Source organism: Motacilla alba, chromosome 2, assembly GCF_015832195.1.
Source record: "Motacilla alba alba isolate MOTALB_02 chromosome 2, Motacilla_alba_V1.0_pri, whole genome shotgun sequence".
Classification (NCBI taxonomy): domain Eukaryota; kingdom Metazoa; phylum Chordata; class Aves; order Passeriformes; family Motacillidae; genus Motacilla; species Motacilla alba.
In genome coordinates, this window is record NC_052017.1 from 94,502,464 (window position 1) to 94,528,781 (window position 26,318).

At 36.7% G+C, this 26,318-nt stretch overlaps 1 long non-coding RNA gene across 1 annotated transcript in view; it reads left to right on the plus strand.

The window, feature by feature from the left end:
- Window positions 1-15,820, plus strand: part of LOC119697824 — a 43,031-nt gene extending 27,211 nt beyond the window's left edge. The window contains exon 4 of the long non-coding RNA XR_005255948.1: window positions 9,749-15,820. This is a non-coding gene — a long non-coding RNA (uncharacterized LOC119697824). The remainder of the gene's footprint in view (window positions 1-9,748) is intronic.
- Window positions 15,821-26,318: the final 10,498 nt, after the last annotated feature.

The window sequence follows — 26,318 nt, forward strand, 5'->3', positions numbered from 1 at the left end:
GCCATAAAAGGAGCTGCACTCAGTCCTTTAGCTGTTGGATATACAGGGCCCTTAGAGACAGCTTTCTTTGCTGTGCTTTTAGCAGTGCTCTTCCATCATCAGAGAGTGTGTAGAGAGTGATACATGCAACTAACACTCCGTGGGAGCAGAGAACTGCCTAGAGCTGGTGCAAACACAGGAAGCAGCTGCCAGAAGCCTTTCCTCTGTCTGTGACCATAAGGCACCAGGGAACAGGAATGTTTTGTCTTCTTAGCCTACAAATACTTCAAATTGTGGAAGGCAGCAGGTCTAGTGTTAGGACTTCCTCTCTTCCTCTCGCCTTAAGACTCACTTTCCAGGAATGCAGAAACTGACTTTCATAAATATAAAATGAGAAAAAAAAGGGTTACTGTCAACTCATATGTGTTGTAGTGGTTAATGGCACTATAGAGCTCAAGTGCTGACTTCCTCTTGAAAAACACTGCTGCTTTTGTCAGTTGTGCTTCTGCACTCAGCCTTTTTCTCAAAAAGGCCAAAGTGTAGGGAAGGATAAAATTAGTAATAATAAAATAGATTAATTTTTAAAATGCTGAATGAAGGAAAAAAGAGTGAGCTGTCAATAGAAAAGAAATACCAAAACTAGGGAAGGAAGACTGTGGGTAAATAATGAAAGAGAAATGTAGTGGTGAAGTCAGAAAAGATAGGAAGACTGATATTACAAAAACAAAGATAAAACCAAGTGGGTCATGTAGCAACTAGTCAATGAAAGCATTATAAAGTATAATGCAAAGATGTTTGTGACAATGAGGAGTAACAGACTATAACAGCTCTAACTGCACAGGGCAGCAGAGGTACTTGTCAGGCTCTGAAAGCATTACAGCTTCATCAGCGTGTGCCTGGGTTAATTAACACAAGTGTGGAGTGGTGCCGAGGCAGCTGCAAGGCTCCCAGCCCTGGGGCAGGCAAACTGGCAGATGGAGTGTCTGCAGCATGCTTTGAGTTGCACCTGAGAGTAGAGGCCAAGGTTGCCTGTGCCAGCCTAAAGCAAATTTAAACAAGAAGACTTGGAAATTGCCTTTTTGAAGGGTTTTAGGTGATAAGGAGGAAGAAAGAATGGAAGAGGAAGAAAAGAAAAGGGGAAAAAGAGAATAGATAGGAAGGGGTTTTAGTCCCAAGAAGAAGAAATAAAAGAACATGGTGCCTCCCACATATTAACCCCATCAGCTCACATCCTCCTGTCATTTTTTCCAGTTTACACTAAATGTTTGAAGCCGCATACTTGTGAAAGGCTTTGGAGTAAAAAGTAGAGCAAAGGGGATGGGAAATATTTTGCCTGGAACGGCTCACAGTGACACTGTTCTTCCTTCTGTTTGATATAAACAACTGTTGCTATTTTCAAGCTGTGTATTGTTCTTATCTCCATTAGAAAGAACTATGAGGTTTTTTTTTTCTTTTTGTATTTTTAAAGTCCTTGTAGTATTGGAAGTTACTTGGGACCCCTTTGCCCTGTCTTTTAGACAGTGGAATCAAGACAAAGGGAAATAGATGGTTTGCTCAAGTGCAGAGGAGTTGTGTTCCACGTAAAATATTTCATTCCAAACCTCCATGGCCTTACTCTGCTGTGTCCTCAGTGGAGATCCACATGAGCAGTCCTCTCACTAATTTACCAACACACGAATAAATAAATCACAGATAATTCCTGCTCTTGTGGCACAAACTCAATATCCTGCCTAGCACAGGGATTCTATGACTTTCTTCTGCATTTGGATGAGTGCTGCAGAGGAATGAAGTATAGTCTAAGATAAATGGCACAGTGAATGGAAATTTATGTGGCAGAATGAACTCAGTTAGCAATGTAGTTCTGGTGCTGTATTAAATATTAAAGTGAGTGGAATTGCTGCATACAGTTTGGACTGTCATGCATTTTAATGTTGAATTCAGAAAGTCTCCTTTTCAAAGTTTCTTCAATTACTCTTGGAGAAATAAAAGACAAAATCAAATGCTGGCCTGCTACAGAAATTTAGATAATTGCTTGATTCAGAGTTTCTTTCAATTCTGTTGTGAAGAACTTGTCTTCTGAGATGCAATTAAAAAAGATTTTTTCCCCCCTTAAGCCTCAGTCTAGGTGAGCTGATAAAAGCTGAGATGTCTTTTTTATTATTACTACTATTTTTTGTATTTTTCACTTTTAATTCATAGTTAGCTTATTTTTCCCATGTGTTTTGTGTGTGATAGGTGTTTTCAGAAGTTTCTGTAAATCACTCCAAGCTCTTTTTAAAAAAGTAATAGAGAGTTCCAGGACTGTATGTGAAATATGAAGTATTGTAATTGTAATAATTCAATAGGTGGCTGAAAAATATTGAAAAATAAGAAACATATTATCTCTAAATGTGGAGAAAAATAAGTTGAATGTTCACAAAAAAGTGGAAAAAATCCCTTTCTTTCAAGATGAATATTTACTGAAAAATACAAATTATGATACATATGTATGAGGCATTTGAAAGAATGCTGCTTTGGTTATAGTACCAAACAGATAAAATTTGAGGTATATTAAATGACATCTGTAAACTTTGTGCTGATTTATAATCCAACCCCTGTATACTGAATGAGACGGGTTTGCAAAGGAAATTATATATGAGTTCATATCTGAAGATTGCTTGTCACTCTGTCTATGCAGGTGGTAAAATATCTGGAAAAGTATGAGAAATTCTGAAAAAAAAGAATAAATATTTTAAGTTCAATTCTGCAATATTTGTCTGAAATTTTAAGAGGCTATAATGAGATCAAAGCTAAAGTTTTCAATCTATTCTTTTTCTGGTTGGGAAATTGGTGAGTATGACAACAAACAATTACAGCCAAGAAAACTAATACAGAAAGCCTTTTGGGTGGGAGATTTACTGTATTTCCTCCATCACTGTTATTAGAATTAATCTGTTCCTGACTTGCAGTTCTGTCCCATTGTTTCACCTTAGAGACCAGTGCCTTATCTATAAACTGCTTGTGGAAAACAAATATTTACTGGGATGCTGTTGCAACGTATTTTATTGGATAGGGTTAGAAGTATTTCAGTTAGCTAGTCTCTTGATTTTTTTTTCTCTTGAGCTTTTATAATATCTATTATATTTATCATATTCATCATTTTATCATATTATATTGAGAAAAAATTTAGGAGGAAAATTATTTGAATCAATGTCATGCTTATGCTTTTTGTTTCTGATCCCTTTATTCTCTATATTTAAGGAGTATACTCATCAATTTGACAAACATTTTGTAGTCTAAAATTATGTTTTGAATGGAATCCTTGTAACATTTTAAATACACACAGATGGCATTTATATTTAAGTATTTTTATTTTGTAAGCATACAGTCTAGTTTTAGTCAGAACCATACCCTTGAGTGAAAGCACTTCTGGTTATTTCAGCTTCAAAAATATGATGGGGTGAATCCCCACCCCATGTATCTGAACAATCAAATTTAGCTTTCCTCTTTCAACCTTGTGAAACCACATAAAGCACATTTGGAGTTGTATAAATCTGCAACAAAGCAAATGAAGGCAGTTTGACCCACAGAAAGTTGGACAGGAAAAGAAACAAGACTTTTCAAGCCGTGCAAGAATACTAAACTTGAAAAAGTTTCTAATACTTATAAGTTTGCAATATCCATCAGGTATTGCAACAGGTTACCAGCTGGAGAGGGCAATGTACATCTTTTTGTTAGTGAGGACCAGTTGAAATAAATAACTTCCACCTAAACCAGCTAGAATTTAAGGACTTGAGTCTTAAGCTGTATGCTGAAAGGCCCACTGCTCAAGGGCACGTCAAACTCATGAGATTTCTTGAGAGGTCTCTCACTCTGATTCTGCTCTACACATGCAGAAACATTCTGGCTTGAGGATCATGTAGGTTTTACCTGTCAAAATTGCTTAAGAGGTCTGGCCAAAGTACAGGACAAAGCACACAAAAAAAAGTTTAAGTTGCAATAAAAATAAAAATAAAAAAGAAAAAAAGGCCTATATTTTCCAGTTTGCCATTTCCAGATAAGAAATCTTATTAAATCTGGTCTTGTTGACAGGAAAAGTATTATTTATCCATAAGGATTTGATTAAGTGGAAGATTAATTTTCAAGCAGGACATTGAGAAGACCTATTAACTTTCCAATTTTTTGCAAAGTAACTTTCCTCCTGTGATTTGTTGTGTATCTGTGTCTTACTGAGAAGAGAAATCCTCATTTATTACTGTTTATTCTCCATGTGTCCAGAGGGATTGGGGTATAAGCTAAATTAAAAATTGCCTTGTCTACATGTTTTACCTAGAGCAGTGATGATGTGGGCATCCTTGAACTGCAGAAAACATGAACAAAAGATTTGTCTGATTTGTTTTCTTTACAAATCTGCCTATCTGCTGACTCTGTAGAGTTTACAGTTTTTTTAAGAGGTGGTCTTTGGGGAACTGCAATTGATATAAATGTCTGCCCATATATCTGTCTATTTATATGAGGTAACAGGACCATGGCAGTCTTTCCCACTAAATGGTTATGATACTCAAGAGTCTCAATCATTGTCTGCAATCTTAAAAAATTTAGAAATATATCTAGAGGATGTCATAGATTAAAGAAATTCAGATGTCCTCAGGATATTCTGATGGTTTAACCTGTGAAAAATTAAGATTGGCCATCCAATCAGTGAGAAAGGTAATCCATTGGAGCTGATAATGAAGGGTTGTCCCCAGTGAGTGTCTGTCAGCCCCTGTTTTTGCTAGCAGACTGGCTTCTAGCTGACTTCCAAGTATACCATATTACTGAAATCCTCTATTGCTTTGAGTATCTTAGTCTTTTCCAGACAGTACAGTGTCTGTAAGCCTTTAAAATTTACAATTTACTTTTTTTCTGGACTTGCTTTTTTCCAGCCTTTCCCCTGCTCTTCTAAATGCCTTTTACTTGTGGACTCTTAACTCCCCCACAGTGCAACTAGCTGCTGACTACAGTAAATGCTACAACTTTCCTTCACTCATGTTGAAGGCAGAATTACTTCCCTCTTCCAAATGAGAAAGGTTTGCTTCTTGCCACAACTTACATGACAGGGAAATGATGAGTTACATGTTCAGGTACACAACACTGTGAAAGGTTATACAAGAAATTAATGTTTGGGCTGCAGCCTCTCTAGTACCCCTGATTCAGGTTATGTAAGAATGCCAAGAGAGGGACTATTAGATCTTGATGATGTTCGTCATGTTGTGTTCACATTGGTGCCCAAGTATGGTGACTGACAGTCTGTTTTTCCTCAATTACAAATTTAAGGCTTAGTTTGTGAACCTTTCATGAGGCCTTTAAAAACTTGGTAATCTGATAAGATTCAATAAAAGACAGAGAGCTTGAGTTATTTCGCTGATTCATCCTGCCAGCCACACTGATACAAAAACCTGGCTCCACACCAGGAGTGTAAAAATGACTGAGTTTCTCTCTGGCAAAGAAGACTCCATATGCTTTATGGACAGTAAAGTTCAGAGAGGAGATTATGTCAAGATTTATGTCTGCTGTTATTTAAGTTAATGAGGGAAATCTATCTAGGGGTAATGCATGCATGAGATCCAGTTGAATTAACTGTTTTAAGAGCATGATGAAAGCCTATCAGATTGCATATGTTACTAGACTTTTTCTTCTAGTTCTTGCAGTGAAAAGCAAAGTGGCATTTCTTTTTCTCCTCCTATTCATACTTTTACTGAAGAAAAAATAATTTTGGGCGTTATGAGATTATGAAGAATTTAATTTGCTTTAAGATTTTAAAGGTTATAAGCCTGAGGAAGTTAGTTATTACAAGTGGGAATGTGAAAGTCAGCTGGAGATGTCAATTTAATAGGAAAAATCAGATTAGAAAATGGAGCTACAAACTAAGTGTACTTTTATAATGATGGTAAATTAATTACATTAATGCAGCCCATTAAACATTCCATTTATACATCAAAACCTTGGCAGGTGAAAGAGGTCTTAATCTGATGGTTTAATATTTTTATTATAAATTTATCTTTTGGTATCAGTTTATATTCCACAGGCATCTGTTCTGGGACTCTATACAGATGCTTGCCTGCTGTCTCTTTGCCAAACTGAAACTGATCCCACCTCAACAGTGTAAGTACTGGTAGAGGAAACAATCAGAAAATCTTCTGTTCTTCCAGTCATGGGCAGGTACAAAGGCAATCACTGAGCTAGCCTGAGGTCTTGTCAAAATGCAAAAATAACATTTAATATCTTGGGAGGAAGGAGAGGAATTACTTTTTAATAATTTACTGTACTCAAGTAAAGCATGGCTTCTTTTCTGAAATCACAAAGGCAAAAACTAAATATCATCGAGTAAAGGCTTGTGACAATTCTAGAATAACTGAAGTAATCAAAATGATAATGTGGTAACAGTACAGAGTTACATACAGCTAATGTGACAGAAAGTCCAATGTTAAACTTGGGATGGTAGCTGTCTTAGTTGAGATAAAGTATTAAAAGCAGCAACAAAGATCAGGAATTCTCTGTACTGGCCCTGGCTCTGTACTGTTTTCCTGTCTTTAGAAGCTGCACTGGTTGCCAGACATACCAAGTGTGGAGTTAGGGGTCTACCTCTTTGCAGGACTGGAGACTTCTATCATAAGACAACTTTCATCTCAGAATACTATGGATGTAAATAGATGAGGTATGTCGCTTGTATGTTGCTCTTGCGCAGTGAAGAATACAGAAATAGACAGAGGCAATTTTGTACAAAAGAATAAGAAGCCTTTATTCAAAGGAACTGCACGGTTTTTATAGAGTGTTACGATAGATTCTGTTTGATTGTCTAACTAACAAAAACATTTTCCTCACATACTGTCCTTGAGAAGGAGAAAATGAAAAGGAGAAAAATAAGAAGTAGAAAAACACTGCTTGCTAATTATTTATATTTAATAAATTATTATGTCTTTACAGCTCCCTCAAAATTCTCACAAGCTACTGTGAGAAACGCTTGCCATTTCTCTCTCTCTATCCTATAGCATCCACAGAGGTAAGCAAAATGTCCTGATTCAATGGGTAGAGAAGCAGGTGTGCACATATTATCCATTTAGGGAAGTCTCAATGTAGCCTCCCTAGCCTACATTTATTGGGCGCTCTACAGCTAATGGAGAAAGAGAGAGACATGTTCTCTATCACCAACTGAAACAATCTATTTCTGTGCAAGTTCCTCAGATGGATTAAGAGAATTTCATAAGTTGAATGTTATGTCAGACCCAGGGATAATGACTAAAATTAGAGCTCTTGGGTGAAAGTAAACACATTCTCTGTAATGGCTTCCAACAGAGAAATGTAGGTGGTTTTCTTGTTTTGTCTTTTTCTTTTTTCTTTTTTTTTTTTTAATTCAGGAATCTATTGCTTTTTCTCATTTTGAAGTTGTCAAAAGTAATGCAAAACCAAGGAAATTACAAACAAACCAGCATCATTGAAATTATGCATACTTATGGAAATGCAGAGATGATGGCACTCTCATTTTTTCTGCCAGTATTGAATAAAAGTGAAAGGGTTTGGGTGAAGTCACTAAAGTCACTTGATTGCTGTTTGATTTAAGGTACTTTATATTAAAACATTTAAAAAAAAGGAAATCCTTCACAATTTCCAAAAGCTTTTCTACTGCCCTCAGAAACAGGTTTTAGGTAAATTTTCATTCAAGCTGAATTTTAAATTTTTGCAATTTGCTGGGATAAGACTTAAAAAATAAGCTTTGTGTTATTGATTTAATCTATTCTCTTTCTCTAATCCCACGTGCAAAAATACCTCACTTCCTCGAATGAAGAGTGAAAGCAAAAGCCTTGTCCTTAACATTGGTTTTTCTTGAACTGAATCACATAGACCACATGAGCACGTATTAGCCATAGACCTCTTAGCTTAATTGCTCTGCTGAGAAGGGGCAGGCTGCATAAAATGCAATAATCAGAACTCAGTGAACTGTTTTTTTGTCTTCAGCATGTTTCCTTCTAATGTTATCTTCATTAACCTTCAATTTAATTGGAAAAGTAAACTTCTCAATGAATTGCCTATGTTCTGATTTCCTTTTAAATTTAATACTATATAAAAATCTGTTCCGTGCGGTAGAACAGGCAGTTAATTCTTGTTGCTGTCACAAGTGTATGTGTTTCAAGATAAGATGATAATACTGTCTTGAAACAGCGTGGAAAAGGCCTGGGAGTTCAGGAATAAACACAAGAAGACAGGGAAAAGGAAGAAGGCAAGGAGGGGCTGAAAGGAAGCAGCTGTAAAAGCACCAGAGGGAAAGCAAACATTGGAAAGTTGATCAGGAAATGTCTGTCTTCAAAGAAATTGAAACTTTGCAGCTGTTGAGCACAAGAAAGATATAATAAACCCTCAGAGTGAAGTGCTTTCTTAGAAAGAGTGGTACTACATTCATATTGATTCACTGAAAGCAATAATACTAGGGAGAAAAGTTCATTTCCTTCAGCTCCTGGTTAAGAGAGGATGCATACAGCAGAAAAAGGGCCAGGCTGATCAGGTCAGCCCTTTCTCAGAATCCCTGATGGTGTTGGCAGGTAGCTTCTTCACTCTGTCCTGACCCTATTCAGTTGCTTGCTATTGGTTTTTCCCATTTGTTTTCTATTTTATGCCCCTTTACATATCTTTTTTTCTATTTTTCAGTCTTCAGACTTGTTTCCTTTCTTTGCACTTTGAAGTCCCTTTTCCATTCAACAGGAAACTGTGTTATTTTGGGTAGAGGCATCTGTTGATAAATTTTTTCTTCTGTAATTTGACTTACTAAAGTAACAATAACAGGTGAAGGAAGCGCAAAACTTTCTGTGCAGAAGTGTGATCCCACTTAGTATGGCAACTGTGCCTATAGAATAATGTCTGATCTGAGACAGGAGGAGGTGTATGTGAGCAAATTACTCTTGTTTTCCCTGAATTTGCCAATCCTCTTTGAATTTTGCCACTTTGACTACATACTGCATGCCCTTCAGGACTCCCAAGTTGAGCAACATTCAAGATTCCCCTACCATAGTCTTTGAGGGAATGAAATAATTTATCAATTAAAACCTGTAGCTGAGGACTGATCTACATATCCAGGTGATAATTTATTCTGCTGACCTCTGAACACGAAAAGGACATTCAAAGCTGCAGGGATTAGGGGTGAATGCTTGCCATTTTGCCTTTGTTGACTTGGCTCTCTTCAGGTATTTTTAGCCTACCTGATGGAAGTCCCAAGGTAAGTCAGTTGTAGCTCAAGTACTCACTTCAGTACCTCTCCTCCTTGAGGAAGTTTATCTAGGCAGTCAAGAAGACCAGCTGCTTGTGAAAATGTATTTTCTCACAGTTATTTTTCAGAAAGGAGTTATTTTAACTGTGTAGAGGACTTTTGGAGCTGCTAATAAAAAACCTGTTTCTACTTAAAAAAAAGTGGCATCTGTCATTGTAAAGGTTTTGGTGACAGTATATTGACTGTTACAAACCAGAGCATTCATTCTTTGAAGTATTTCAGTCCAAAATGAAGTACAGGAAAAGAGAGAAAAAGAAAAGTGAAACTAGATTGGGCAAAAACAAGGAGAAAGAAGAAGAACCTATGAACAGGCTCATGGCCCTAGGCAATATGTAACTGATGAGTGGTATGAGATGAAGTTTTATTCCCATTCTGAATTCAGTGTATGTGTTAAATAAATTAGTAATCTCATCAATATCCTCCTGAGATAATTCACTTAGTACAGCAGGAGCACTCCTGATTCTTTCTCTTTTTATCTCTGTTTTTTGTCAGAGTCCTCTGACAGGGAACCACTGGCTAGCAGAGATGCAGAGAGGAGAAGATCTGGGGAGCTCTTCCAGGAACTTCAGGATGATGCTGACCTCTGGATGACAATTAGACATCCAATATACATTGGTGCTGATTTGGTGTTCCTGCTGCGTAACCTAAAAATGTGATATTTAAATGTGGTATTTACTGAAATAAAAGTAAGTATTTTCTCTCTGTCATTGAAGACTGCTCTTCTACCTTATTGAGGTCTGTTAGTGAATTTCTTTGTGCGTTGCTTACACAGTGCAAAGGAAAATGTGAGCTTCAGCCTGAGTACTTATTCAAAGAAGTAAGCAAGAAGCTGTTTTAACTCAGTATCAGTAAGGATTTAGCCACAGTGCTTTATGTTTTCATCTGTCCAATAGAAATTATATATATAAAATAGCTTCTTTGCATAGGGGTCTGAGCCCTGAGAATTCTTCAAATATTTTGAGCACCTGTGAGCTTAAAGAGGCATAAAAAGAATATATGGCTTACTTGGCTGCTTGCAAAACAAATGGCATGTCCAGAGTGAGCCACAGTCCAATATGCTTTGGTGCTGTTGTATTCTCCTGTGGTTGTTTCTATAAAGAATTCTCGATATTATAAATAGAAGTTCAAAGATGAATAGTATTCCTTAAAATAAACTCAAATTCAATCAGATGAAGTCGATGGCTAAGAATAAACCAACAGAAACTTTGCAGTCAGGAAGAGAAATCTGAGCACTTAGTATTAATACAGTACCTGACATTTCCTGCTAAAAGTGTAGAATTATTTTTCCAGTAATTTCTATGATAAATCAATAGAAAAATTGTTGTTTAAGAAGGCAATGATGAAAGAGCATGCTGCTTTATAAATGTGGATTGTCATAACTACCTTTTTAAAACAAAACAAAAAACTCCACTATAACCCTCAAAACCAAAACCTACAGCAGAAGCATAAAAACATTAATTTAAGCAAGCTAAAAAAAAAAAAAAGGTAACTCTTATATTAAATATGGTGGTAGTAAAATAATCCAGGGTTGCTTAATGTAACAAGTAATTCCCAACCATTTTTGATGCTATTTATTCCCCTTCAGGTAGCAGTAGAAAGTTGCTGTTTGTTTAAGTCAAAAAAGTAATCTTAATGTCTTTATTGGTGACCTTGAGAAAAAAATTTTTGGAATGGAAAAGGGAAGAAACAGTTGGATGTATTTAGGGCATATATGTCTTGTAAAAGGGGTGTGGAAGGAGGGGATAAAATATCCCAGTGCAGGCATCAGTGAGTAGAAGAAATGATTGTTTTAATGCACAATTTTACGTGACATCCATGTGAAACTGGCATTATCTAATACAGAAATCACACAGATGGAGGATGAACTGTTCAGTAATAGGTCTGGTATAATAACTTGTACTAAAATTAGAATGACATAATGATTTGTCAAATTTGCCCCAACAAGCTTCTGTTTATAGGATGACTTATTGCACTAATGGAACAGAAAAATATCAAAGTTACTCTTCATCTTTCTAAATACATGGTTCAGCAAGTAGCAGTTTCTTGGAATAAAGACTAGAAATTTGATCTGAGCAAAAGGAACAGGAATAGCTAATTGTACTAAAATGAAGCAAATAACAAGAACAGATTATATCAACTGGAATAACACAAATTTTTATCAACACGGGGTTTATGTAGAGTACATAGAAACAAAGGAGTGGATTATCCAGCAGAAAGTAAGTGGGCAAAGTTGCATCATGAACTGAGACATTATTCCCCAAGAACTTGGTGACTCTGCAGTCCACACCTTGGTCTCTTCTTTTTGTGGATGTACTAAAACGTTTCTTTAGGCTTCTTATGAATCATGTCACACACTGCCTCCACATCTCCTGCCCTCCTGCCAACTTGTCTTCTGTTTCTGTAGAACTAATTTTTTTCTGGTAGTATGTTTTTGAACTCTAGTTTTAGTTTTCTAAGGTGTAGATGTCTAAGGCTTTCACTCTGCAAATGCCCATCTACTCCTAGAAAGCACCCTGCTTGTTTTGGATGTACTGGCACTGGGATTTCTAGTCTAAACATGAGTATAATCCTGTTAGAGAGTAAATGTACGAGAACATTAGTAGTCTACTTCACTCAGGATCAACAAAGGGACTTTGGTTCACTCTACTGTGCATTCTTTTTGCCATGTGATGTCCACTGGTCAAAAACATCTCTTGGCCTTCAATTTCCAGCTTGCTTGGTAGATGCTGCTTTAGCCTGTGAGTGGTTGACTAGGCTGAGCAGCTGCAGTGTGCTTCTGCTGTGATGATGCCTTAGGTTTTAGCTTTTATATTTTTCAGATTCTGTACTGCTTTAGTGTGTGGTTCTGAGCTTCATATTAAGGCATGGTAAGCTCTCTTCACAGAGTAGGTAGACAAAAAACTTCCTTCTCTAGCTTGGGACCAAGGACAACTGATCCAAATTTCAGGCCCAAGGGCATAAACAAGGTGGACTGAAGAGAGAAAAAAAAAAAAAAAAGGATGGGACTTCATAATCTAAAGCTATAACTGGACAATTAACTCCAATATGCTAATAGACCAGAACTTTTAAAAGTGAGAGACCTCATGACCAGTAATCCATTTTGTGCCCGTTTTTGTTTCATCTTGGGCGTAGCCCTGGCTGGGCTCTTGTACTGCCCAAGGTGTATCCGTTGAGGCCTTTTTATTAACACCTACTTTATTCTTTAACTCTATCTATCCTCTGTTCTAGGTCAGCCTAGAACTCTGTTCTAGGTCAGCCTTAACCAGGCATCAGTTCAACAGCAGAGGAAAGAGAGCTGAGACCAGTAACATCTTACATTGCTGTAATGAGATCTGACCATCTGTTAGTGTCCTGGCATTAGACGTTGCTTGCACTTCATGAAATTTCGATCATATTTTTTTTCATTATTTCTTGAATTAAGAAGGAAATGTTTTCAGCTACAGTTGATAGCAAAAGTAAAATTCCGTGTCACAGGCACTGAACATCAGCTAGTATGGGGAAGTGTCCATGTCAATAAAGCAATGTAAATACCTGAGTTAGAGTGGTAGCATTTTTTTTGGGTTGAGCCCAGCTCACAAACTCGGCATTGTAAATGGTTTTCATTGCTAGTGAAACTCCTCAGCTGTGTTTTTAATGAGTTGACTTAATGTGAATAACTACATTTACAGAAATAACTTCAATTTGCTAAGGAGTTGACATGAAGAACTTATTATTTGCTTAGGAAATTGCTTTTGTATAAAAATGTAACAAAATACCATAATGACCTTTTGAAGAAAAATATACTTCTTTTGTCTCTTTTGTTTTAGTCTTCATTCCTTTTCTATTCCGAGTAAAATTTTAAAAGAATAGTCACATCACTGGAAGCATTTTATGTCTTAGCTCCTTTTAAAGCATTTTTTCAAACATTCTTTTGTTTCCATCACCCCATAAACTGTATTTTGAAAACATTTATCATTGCATTAACTCAGCTCATGAATTTCAGCTTCAAAAAGCATTGGGAGGGGGAGAGGTTGACTTTTTCCTCCACTTTGAAAGCTTTCTTTTGATCAGTGTTGTTGTTTTTATTCGCCCCTTGACTATGTTGTGAGCCTTTTAGTTGTTAAAAAATTAGGCTATGATGTTTGTGTTTAGTTTAAGAGATTAGCTGTGTAAGGCTAAATCAAAACTGTGTTGAGCTGTGCAGTTTGGTTGATACAAGAGATGATGAAGGGAGGAACAACAGAATGATAAAGGGTTCTTTCTCTTGTGAGGTTACTTCCTTCAGTGATGAAAGTGATTCATTAGATCCATTATAGACTCAGTGGCATGCTATTGTTCTTCATGTTCATTCTCAGCAGTTCTGACTCTGTTGCTGCTGCTTTATCATAGAAATGAAGGAAACATTAGAAACACCATCACAATCTGATGTGGGTTGCCAGGGTTCCCCTGCAGGCTCCCCTTTCCCACAGTTTATCACAGCAGCTTCCTTATGTAAAGGGTGCCTAGCAGTCTTTCTCCATCACTTGTTTCCCTCCTGCCTTGACTGGTAGCTCTCTTCTTAACCCCCTCTGGGCCTTTTCCATCTTCACCAGTCAACTTGAGCTTTTCATTTCTCTTTCTACTCCAGACATCATAGTGCTGCAGTATCACAGTGCATGTTCTACATGTTCACTTGATCAAGATAATCTCCTATGCCCTGGGGTTTCCATCTTCTATCTTTTCTCCTTGGAATCATTACATTTTGCCTATGTGCAGTATTTTTTTGGCTTCTAACACCTAATATTATTCTCAGTCTTCTCTCTCATTCCAATCGTATTCTGTTGTTCCTTGTCGCATTTGTAAATATCATTCCTTTTGTGATTTTTCATTGACTCCTGAAGCCTCCTCAGCCCCTTAAACCTGCAGCAATTTTCAGGTGGCTGGAATTGCACAGCTGCAAGGGATACTGCTGAGTTCAAGGATGTTTTCTGCTTCTTTTTTTTTTTTTTTTTTTTTTTTTTTGAGATTTGTCTCGGTAAGGCTAAGTGCAGGGTTAAAACCTTTAATTTGAGTCTTCCAGGAGTAGGGATTGTACTGTTTTTGTGACTGTGTGTATATGTGTGTGTTCTCCAGAAAATGTATTGTATATTAATTCTGTGCAACTGTTGCTACTTTAACTAACAGGACTGTGGTGGGTTGATGCTGGCTGAATGCCAGGTGCCCACCAAAGCTGCTCTAACTCTCCCTCTTCTCAACATGACAGAGACAAAAATACCATGAAAGCCTTATGAGGGCTGAGATAAGGACAGGAGATCACTTATCAATTACTGTCACTGGCAAAACAGACTTGGGGAAAAAAATAATTTAACTTATTACCTATCAAATCAATCAAAGTAAGGTAATTAGAAAAAAAGTTCAAGTCTTAGAAACAAGTTCCCCCTTCCCTTCCTTCTTCCCAGGCTCTACTTTATTCCCCATTTACTCTACCTCCTGCCTGGAGGCTGCAGCAGCAGGGCTCACTACAGGGTCACAGACTCCTTTGGGCATTCACGTGCCCCAGTATGGATCCTCCATGCGCTACAGGTGGATCTTTTCTCTACTGTGGGCCTCCATGGACTGCAGTGGGACAGCTGCCTCACCATTATCTGCACCATGGTCTGCAGGGGAATCTACTTCTCTCACATGTTTTCACTCCTCTCTCCAGAGCTGATTGCTGCTGCACAGTAGTTTTGCCCCTTCTTAGCCATGTTATCCCAAAGGTTTTACCACTGTTGCTGCTGTGGGATCAGCCTTGGCCAGCAGGTCAGTCCTGAAGTTGGCTGGCATTGGCTGCGTTGGTCACAGGGGAAGCTTCTGGCAGCTTTTCACAGAAGCCACTTCTGTGAAAGCTCCCCTTGCTACCAAAACCTTGCCACACAAATCTACCCAAATACACCCAAAGCCCAGAACATGTGTTTTTCCTGCATGTACATGGAAACACTGAATGAAAATCACAGGTTACTGTAGTACATCCGAGGAAATGAGATTGATACTTCTCTGAGCCAGTTTTAACATTCCCGTCCTCTGACAGACACCTCTTGTGTAACAACAAGCCTTGTCTGCCTCAAGACAGTACGTGGTGTCCGAGTGCAGCATCAGGAGATACAAATCTGACATGGTTCACAACACTGTCTTTCCTCCATCTCTGAGGCCAGATCTCTGCTGAAACGACACAGGAGCTCTGCAGAGCAGGGAACACACACTCTCCCCTGCATGCAGATGGGGAGCCCAGGCCAGGCTCAGCATGATTCATCACTGGCACTTGAAGTGAAACCTTTTATATTGCTTCTAGCTCAGTTGCTCAGAATCAATCATGCACTATTCTGCCTGCAGTTTTACACAAGCAGCCCTTTCATTTTTTTAAACTCCACAGAACTGGCGTTTTTTGCCCCTTTTCTGAGAGGGAGTTGAAATGCTGGAACAGGCTTCCTAGAGGGGTGTTTGATGCTGCAAGCCTGTCAGTGTTTAAGAGGCTTTTGAACAATGCCCTTAAAAAAGTGCTACAACCTTTGGTCAGACCTGAGGTGGTCAGACAGTTGAACTAAATGGTCTCTTCTCTTCTCTTCTCTTCTCTTCTCTTCTCTTCTCTTCTCTTCTCTTCTCTTCTCTTCTCTTCTCTTCTCTTCTCTTCTCTTCTCTTCTCTTCTCTTCTCTTCTCTTCTCTTCTCTTCTCTTCTCTTCTCTTCTCTTCTCTTCTCTCCCTCTCCCTCTCCCTCTCCCTCTCCCTCTCCCTCTCCCTCTGGCAAGTGCATCATTGTTCTGAACTGACATAGTAGTAGAGAGGCTCAGAGACACTAAAACTAAAGGGCATTTAGTGGGTGTCTGAGCATTCCAGCACTCTGTTACTGAAATTCACTAACTAAAGATATTTTGGGATGGTAACTTCTCCAGATGCCCATAATTTGTAGGAGGTTTAAAGACATTGGTGAAAATTGAAAGAAAAATTTTAAATAGGTTTTGTAGAGGTAGTATGGTTTAGATTAGTCTATGGTGTAAGCATCAAAATTTCAGCAGCTATGTATGTCTGGCATAGAAGTTTTGTGAAAGATGGTTTCTGCTTTTGTACTTCTCCATCCTTTTCCATCCATGGTTGATAACTTCAGCTTGTGCAGTTAAAAAGCACAGTATATAACATCTTTACTGGAGATTTTTTGAAAATTAGATTTTTGTTAGAACCAATTTGGCTTCTTACTTTTCAATTCCAAGGCGTATGTCTTTATGGTTGCATTCTCCCAACTTTTAATTCTGCATATATTGAAAATGCTTAAAAGCAAAAACAAAGAGACAAGATCAGTTTTTACAGAATTGATGAAACATATGTGTGTGGTGTTTGATAAATGCATCACTCTGCACAACAAGGCAAGATTCATTGAAAGCATGCCAGATATGTTATATGAAGTCTGGACCATTTAATTGTTCGAGATTTTTGCCAGTCTTTTAAATTAAGGTTTATGCACGCAGTACAAAATTCATTTTATATCAGTGAAGACACTTAGTGATATAATAGTCCCATGAATGCTTTACTGGATAGTCAATTCAATTTTTCAAATGACAGACCAAAAATATAATGTGAAATGATATTTAAATTATGATATGCAATGATATTTCAAGTAGATTTTCCCAGAAGTAACAAACTTCTTATACTTTTGTTAGGAACTATAAAGTTTTTTGTACTGTCCAATAGTGAAATTTTTTGTGTATTCACTTCAGTGCTCAAATTAAAGCATTTATTTCCTCCTTCTGTTGGTTTTTCTTATGCATATGATATATGAAGGGAACATGGCTGAACTGTGAACAGACAGTCCCTTCAAATTGGTCTGTGTAAAGTGCATTAAGAGCTAGAGATTCTTTGTCTCCTGGGATTATGGAAAAATTTCACTGCCTATACCATTTAAAAAATCCTTTGATCACACTTTAGTCACAATTAATACTAATGCAGCCATGATTTCACTGGCATTATAGTGTGTGTCACTGATTGCTTGAGCCACTTAGAAATTGCAAAAAACTATGAAAAATGGTATGTTGTATGAATGTCTCAAACATTTTATAGCTAGCCTGAGCTTTTCCTTGTGACCTAATGTATTTGAGACAAGATACCAATTAATTTTAATAGGATTGGCTACGATAGGCTGTTCTTTGCATTTTGATATGTGCAAAGATGTATAATAAGAATCTTGCATATATAATTTTATTTGGTGTTCTGAATTCACAGACTTCATTTTGGCAATTACAGGTAATTTTTGTTCTCTGTAGGAAAATTCATTAGATTTATGTAGAATTGCATTCTGTTTGAGGGTTGTTTCCAGAGTTTATATCTACAAATTAAGTTTATATTAGGCATGCAACACATTTGTTCTGGCAGTTCCAGGAAAAGCAAGGTACTGACAGCACTTTGGGAGCAGAATTATATGATTGCTGGGTAATTGAGACCTTGCCTTTAGTTGCAATGTGGAAGTAGCCTAGCTGCTGTTGCTGCTTGAGCTAATCACTCTGTTTCTTGGTAGAGAAAGGAAGGGGACCAGACTGGATAATAAGCTCTGAGGCAGCACAAAACACTCAAGTGAAATGAGTAACTGTGCAAGTGCTACCATGTTAGTAGAAAATACTTAGAATATTGCACTTCTTGAACTCTAATTAAGCTTCCTGGAAATGCCTTTCCTTTGATCTTCTACATGAGTAGTGGGAGAGGGAAATGGCTTTTTTGTGGGAGATCAGTTCTAGTACCAGCACCCATGCTTTTTTCGCATCTTGTTTGTTGGTTATTTACGTGACTGAAGTTTCTACCCATTTTATTTATTTTGCTTTAAGACCAAGTAGAATTATAATGAGATTTGGACCCTCAACTCTGTTCATGTTAATATTAAGTAGTTAACTGTATTTTTTTCAGCACCATTATTAGTATTACCTTTCCTATGACAGTTTAGTAAGACTCAGTCTTTTATCCTTTCTTCCTTTTAGTTACTTAAGTAGCTACAAAATTCCATTAGTCACATGGTTAAAGCAAAGCAAGTGTGATTGCAGTCACAGTGGCAGGATATAAATGAGGATACCAAATAACATGCTGTGAAGAAAATTAATATATTTTAAAAAGGCCTTGGATGATGGTATTTCAAATGAAGCATATAAACATGAGACTATCCTTTATATATCCTTCTCCATTTTCCAAGAAAAATGAAAAATATTCCTTGAAAATGAGGGTGTCATATATAAAGAAAAGTATTTATTTCTGTAATTGTAGTTTTCCACATTTTTTCCCAGCCCTTTCATTCATTTTTGCTTGGCATTCCTAGGAATGCATATGTGGACAACAATATTACCTCTCTTTCTCATGTTGCTTGTGTTTTAGAAGTTCTTGTGTAATGAGGGGGAAAGTGATGTATACAAATTAAAATTAAAGAATAAAGAATAAGGGTATCTGCAGCCATCCTCCTAGATATATCTATTTTGCAATGAACCTTTGGTGGATGAAAAGATTCACAATTGAACACAACTGAGCCAGCAAATTATTTGTAGATAACAGACACTGGTAGGAATAGAATTTTTGTAGTGCACCACAAATTTTTTTTTACCATGCTCTGGTTTTACTTCATAGTTCCAGGTGTCAGAAGGGTTGTATAAATCAGATAAATATGGACAGGTGGTGTTATATCAGGACTCCTAAGCAGATATTCATGATACATGTAACACATCATTTTCTTGCCATTCATTAGGATCTACTTGATAAAAATGAGTCAATATTTTTACAGCTCGGTGATCACGTAAATGGAGTTTAATGCTCAGTATTGTTATGCAACTAATTAGACCATAAATATTCACTAAATATATGTGAATGAATGATAATGGATGTAAATATGCATCATTCTAAACATGTTGAGTGAACAATTATGTATATTTAATTTAAAATATATTTTTTCTGGTGAAGTTTCAGCCTCAACATTTTTATATGTGCATACCTACCACTTAGATGATGTAATCATAAATATTCTTTAGGAGAGGTGCCTATAAGGATGTCTTTGGTCCTATTTACTGTATCTTGTAAATACAGCCTAACAAAGAGGATTTATTCTTTAGTGTTAATAAAAAGCCTGTTCCATGCTATCCTGCCTTACAGGCTTTCTACACTTCTTGTCCACTACCTTGCCATGTTCTCCCAAATACATTAGCATGTGTATAACACAAATTGATGCCTTTCAAGTCAGACTTCTGCTATAGCATAAAAATGGCTAGAATTTTTACTGGATGTAGATGTCTCTGCCTCAAGCCAAATTTTAGAAAGAATTTTCTCAGTTGGCACTTAATGCTGGACACAAGTAGTTTCCCAGATTCAAGGGCTGTTCCTGTAAACATTTGCAAAATAACTCCAGTCTTAGCAGTGATGCATAGTTAAGCTTTTGGCTTAATGCCTTAGTCTAATTGTGATCATGAAACTCTGATTTTCTTCCTATTTCTTCATGGGATGCAAAACATGACCATGACACGAGCAGCAGGATTAGACAGAGTGATTGCAGTCAGCTGAAGGAGAGGAAGATGGCAGTAGATTACTATGGAGTTGCAGTTTACTCCATGGAGTAGGAAATGTGAGATGCATCCCTGCCAGAACTGGAGAGTTTCAGCTCTGCTAGTTAAATGATATAGAAAGCAGCTTGTACATGGAGGAGGGAGAGATCATTCAAATTAAATTTATTGAGGTTATTCAGGAGTCAGGTCATTCTGTTGGTCTTGTATCTGAAATGAAGAGGGTATTTGGAGAGGACTTTCCAGTGATCTGTAGAAGAGGTTTTGGTACTGGTGACCAGTGTCATTTGGAACTTGTTTCTACTCTCTGGGTACATAAAGGGGTTGAACTAGGGGAAAGATATATGCATTTTGGTGGCTGAGACCAATCTTTCTGTCATATATGAGTAGCAATTATCTGAGTTTTAAAGGACAAAATGTATAAAGCTGTAGATAAATCTGATCTATGTCTTTTACAGACAGAATTATATTCTTCATATGACAATCAGAGCACTGATTTATTAAAAATATTTAATTGAAAGCGATCATAAATACAGTCTGGAAAATATGACATTAAAAATCTATTATTGGGAGGGTGGAGTTTAATTAAAATAAAATTTTCCTAATGTTAGGTAGATTATGCCTCAACAAACATAAAGAGATATGTGTTCATAAACTAATTCAGAGTGTGAAAACTGGGAAAATTGCATTGTGCAATGTCCCTTCAACATAAAGAAATTAAAATGAATTTATTCAAAAAGGGTCTATTTTTTCATTACATTTATTTATACTGACACCAGATCTCTGTTTTTTTCTCCCAACATTTATGCTGTTGTTATATTTCTGTGAGAGATACTTCTGAAGTATGAAGACTTGGTAAAATGTTTTGACTGAAAGGAGGATGATGGGAATGGACGAGTTTTTAATCTTTAGAAGTGTACAGGAAACTGTCATACATGACACGACAGCCAAGAAACTCATCTTTTTTTCACAGTGTGATTATTCTTTTTTTCACAGTGTTACCAGGGGTCAGGATGGCTGGATTTCTTTTTCATTGTTTCAACAGCTTCCGGAAACAACTACTTTTTGTTTTCACCATGGAAAAGTAAGTGCTGCAGTAGGCTGGGGAATTTTAATCCAGTTTTAGTCCAGCTACTTCACTCATAGTGAGCAGGGAGTATATGGAACACAATTCAGCATATTCTGCTGAATATAAACACGTCTGAACAAAAATTGCACATGTCATTACTATTCTATTATACAGATCTTGGACATTTCTGTAATTGTAACTCCAGTTTCAGAGCAGTTTTGTACTGTTGACAGAAATCAATAATGTGTATGGAAGGAAAAGTGGACAAGAAAAAAAGCAAAGTGCAAGAGTTCTATAGGGTTTATCAGAGCCAAAAGCAAGATAAACTGTGAGGTATTGATGTACGAGAGTTATAAAAGCCCTTCACACTGGTCTAATGCTACTTGAACTGAAATTAACCCTGACAAAGGAGGAGCAACTTGCAAAAATCCAGAACTTATCTACAATGTGCAGCAGGGTTCTGCAAGAATTGTCATTCTGTAACAGGGTACACGACCTGTAGTCATCTCGTAGCAGGACCCTTGACTTTGTCATTGACAATAACAGGGAGGTGTGACTGTTGGTTATCTTCGGCAGCAATGTCAAGGATGAAAATCTGCTGGCAGGTGAGCTCTCTTGGTTTGTTCCCAAAATTGTTAGAACAACAGAGATTTTTGAAAGTAGGATTAATTTGTGTCCCGGCTCTTAGAAGAAGATTGTACTATAGAAGTAGTTTTTAAAGCACCAAAGTATGATGACGGGTTTCTTCAAGAAAATGGTCTGTTGATGATTGTAGAACATTATCACATGTTGGGTTTTTCTTATTTTTCTTTTGACTGGACTTCTTTTGAAACAAGTTATCTGATTCCTGCAATATTTTGGTTTTATTCAACTGAGCAGAATAGAATAATGCAGTTTTCTATTTTCAGTGGTGAAATCACATGACAGGAAGCAGGATCTTTGTGCTAATGGCTTCAGAATATAAATCTCTGCCTTCTAAGTTTGCACTGATTTTTTTTTTTCTTCAATAATTTCTAAGTATTTTGTTGCTGGACAGGCTTTTACTCTTTCTAAAGTGATTAACCAAATTTTTAGCCCATTACCTGTTTTTGAGGGAGTTATCCTGCTTTCATATTGATACAAGGCAAACCACGAAAGGCAATTATAGATCTCAATTACTGTCTGTGTATTTTTGATCAGGATTATTTGAAGTCATCACTGTTCTACATTTTTTGAGGGGAATGGTACATCCAGTGTTCTTTTGCACTTAATATTATTTCAGTAGTCCCCCATGTCTGAACGGACAGAAGCAAGAATCTTACTTTGAATAGCCCTTCTACTTGTGTAGGTTTGCAGCAGTATGAGTAATGCTCTTTTGCAGAGCTCTCCATCCCTCATACAGTGGTTCTCTCTCTGCCCATCTTTAATTCATATTTTCTTTCTTTTTTCTCTTTTACCCTAGCCTTTGATCCACAGCCCACTGTAGTTTGCTTATACTAGGAGCTCAGGAACTAATATTCCAATTTCCATGCCACATATATAATTGACTTATAAAACTTTGCAAGCTTTTGCAGACCCTTTGACTTATGTTGTTCCTTTCAAGCATGAGCATCTATGAATCTTGGGTACTTCTTTGTACCCAAGGATGAGATGTCACAAATAGATATATCAGAAATTTTTATACTTTGCTTTGTATCTAATGATTGTGAGAAATATTTTCTATCCACCGAAGTGAGACTCTACCTCAAATGTCACTACTAACAAAGTGATTCATACTTGCAACTTGAATAGTTTACCAAGTGAAATATACATTTATGTTGCAATTTGCTTGTCCCTGTTGCAGCAGCAATGTTGCAGGTTAGGAATGAGAACTGATGAATGGGAAGCAAAACACAGCTATGATAAAAATTAAAACAAAATTTTTTTGAATGAAAAATCAAATTATTCCTTTCTATCAAAGAATACAAATATGTAGGTATTTTTACTATTTCGACCCTACTCTTAGTAATTTACAGCTGTGGCTGAATTCAGGAGAATAATATGTAAACTACTCTTTCTTATTCTGAAAAACTAGGCAGAGCCACAGGTTGCAGAGGTAGCTATGGAAATACAATCAATATAGTGACTATGTGAAAGGCAATTTCTACAAAAAGTAAAATTGGCTAGAATCTTTGAGTTTCTGCTACTGCAGAGGCCTGTCATGATGTGTATACATTTATTTTAGATTTTGTTTGGCATTTCAGTCTTAAAAGCAACCATGTTCATTTGAACAAAAGACCTGCTGTTTTTTCTTAAAGGGAAAAAACTATTACAGTGAAGTGGTGATTTTCTTCCATTATTTCTTGGAAGTAGTGCATATCGAAATTGTAATACTAATGCCTAGAGCTTGATTTGATCTTCAAAAAACATATGTGAGGGAAGCCTTGTAGAAGCTTTTCATCTGTACAGTGTCATTGTCTTTTGAAGTCACATATGGCAGAAACATAGGTACAAGGTATTAGAGTCAATGGCACTACAAAGGAGAATGTGATCAGATGGATTTGCTTTTGCATCTCTGAACAGCTAGCAGGGAAAAATCAGAGTTGTCAAAGCCATCAAAAGAGATACTCAAATTGGACAGGTACTATAGGTACTCAGAAAGAGAAGTCACCATTTGGCTACTTTGGCTGCCATGCATTACAATTCACTTTTAAGGGTTGAAACTTAAGGTCATCCTGTGTCAGGTTACCTGGAGATTAAGGATAAATACTGGAATCAAATGAGTTTGATTGCAAAAAATGCAGCTCAAAATTAGGCTTTTAGGAAATAAGTGTTAAGTTCTGTGACTGGATTGGTAGGGAGGGTGACATCATTGGCCAGGGGAAGGATCTGTAATGGATCAGAAGAAAATATGGCTGTGAATGGCCAGTGTAGGGAAACAGACTCAAACAATGGGTTATAACAGGTTCTTCCAACGCCTTTAAAATATCCTGAATATAAAATCAAGCTCTAGGAAGTTTCCACAAGAAATAAAATATACATTTTTGCTGCAGAGTAGGATTATGTATTTCAGCTGTTGCTTTCTCTTGCACAATAAAAATATTTTTCTGTATATGTTTATCCTGTCAGAATAATGGTGTTTCTGTTCTTTGTTGTTTTTGCTTTCCTATTCTTCTTTTTTATCTCTTTTGTGTATAATTTTCTATATTCTTCTCTCACCATTTTCTTTATTATAGTTGTTTATTTCCAGCTGCTACAGGCTATGCACTCTTATTTATCCACAAAAATAGTAAGTACCAAAATATCTGTGCCAAAGTAGACACTGTTTGGACACCATCATCAGACTTCAGAAACATGCCCAAAATTAGCTTAATCATCCCTACCTTTATTTTTCAATGAGACTGGTTATGAGTAGGACAATTCCTCCTAAAGATTCTTGCATCTCTATATTTGGAGATCTTCAGAAGTTGACAAAGCCTTGAGCAATCTGATCTAATTTTGATCTTACTTTTAATAATCTTACTTTGAGCAGGAAGCTAGCATCCAGAGATGTCCCTTCAACAAAAAATATTGTTTTAGTCCAGAACTTCCTTGTTTTAGATTGCCACAAAATCATAAAGAGGACTGTGGTATTGGCTGCAATCAGATGTAAATGGGAAGATTGTCTCTGATAGAATCTATGTAAATGGAAGCTGATACTGAAGAACCTGGAGGAATTGAGTGGCATGTTTTGCTGTTTCTAACACATGTCATTTACTGTCATGTTTTAGCTTATCTTTCCTTCTAGTTTTATATCTTTGAACATGGACAATGGCCCCATATATTCTAACAGATAAAACAATACTTTCAATTCTTTTAGAAAAGCTTCTTGTTACATCATTTTAATTTACTGATATATTTGTATTATGCCTTTAAAATAAAAAGATACCAATAGAGGGAGTAGAGGAGGGGTGAGAGGAAGTAAGAAGTCCAGATCAGCTTTTGCTTGAATATGAATATGCATGGGGGAAAAAACAACTAAATTATGTCAGTGAAACAAAACAAAGATCGGTAGAAAAAAAAACAGCTCTGTTTGTCCTTGCTTATCACACAGGCATAATATGAAAATTTACCTCAGCAAAGAAATTGTCTGTGAAGAAAAAAAAAAGATTGGAGAAATCTTAGTTCTAATAAGAAGAATAAGAGGAATATTTTTTTGGTAGTGTTTAAGGGGAGACCATTATTCCTCTACACATGCCATATGGAACTGGCAGATTTATTAAAAGAGTTTATGTTAATGGCTACAGCTTGGACATTATCTAAATTACTACTGGAGAATGCACTATAACAAGCTATTTTGTAATACTACAGCCTTTGTTGTATGAATGAGCAATTCCCAATAAGATAACATAAAGTGATTAAGGACCCATATAATTCAGATATATAAATTGCTTAAATTTTCCTTTTCTTCACCCATTATTCATTTTTATTTTTAATTTTTAGTAGGAAAGACAATCTTGTAGCAAAAGTTGCTGAGAGGTTGAACATTGAAATCATATTGGCCAGCAGCAGAGACAGTTTTTATTACCAACTAACTGCTTAAGTAGTTTTAAAGGATATAGTAGACACGTGTTTTTTCAACTGTAGGTTTTAGAAGATCCTTGAATAAAAGTTAGGCTTCTGGCTTGCTTTCTGTTCAAGGAGATTCACTTTTAGCAAATAATTTGACTGAGATTTTAGATTTGGAGTTGAATCTCTTACTGAGAGAGAATTTTTTTTCACAACCCTCTAATATTCTCTCTCACATGCATAAACCTTTAGATAAATAAGAAAAATGTGATTCTTTGCTTCCTTAGTCACTGTGGTAAACTTTTCCTATGAACAGACTTTGTGCCTGGCTTTGACAACAAGGCTACAAGCAGAATTTTCTCTTAGCAAGAAGCTTGCTGACAGTTCCTTGGTGCATGTCCCACCACAGATGTGATAATGAAGAGGATGAGAATGTAGAAGAGAGAAGGACGTGACAGAAAGGGGGTGTAGGGGGAAAAGTGCTGACTTGCAGTGCTCTTTCTCACTTGCATGTGGAAACATAGGCATATGGACTGTGTGGCAAATAGCAAATAACAAGCATTGATGCGCACACATGTAAGATGAGACAGAAGTGACAGCTTGAATGAAAAGTATGGAAGGTTTGATCCTGACAGTTTTCCTTCATTTCTCCTAGTTGACATTCTATGTTCTACTCTTCTATCATTTAAATAAATTAGTGAAGATGCAATTGAAATAATGCTGTGTTTGACTATAAAGTTCTTCATTTTCAACATGGCTATAAAAATGCAGTTGATATCCTTCAAATTTAAGATGACTCATTCTTACTGGGATGATGCCAGTAACTGAGGTTATTAGTGGCATAGGCTGGAAAAAACCCAACAGTTTGGATAAATTGTTCTTGGGAGACAGCCCTCTTTGCATCATTCATGGGCATGCATCAAACTTACTTCTTTTTGTTTTTGAAGTCTATCACAGAGATTACAAAATAAGTAG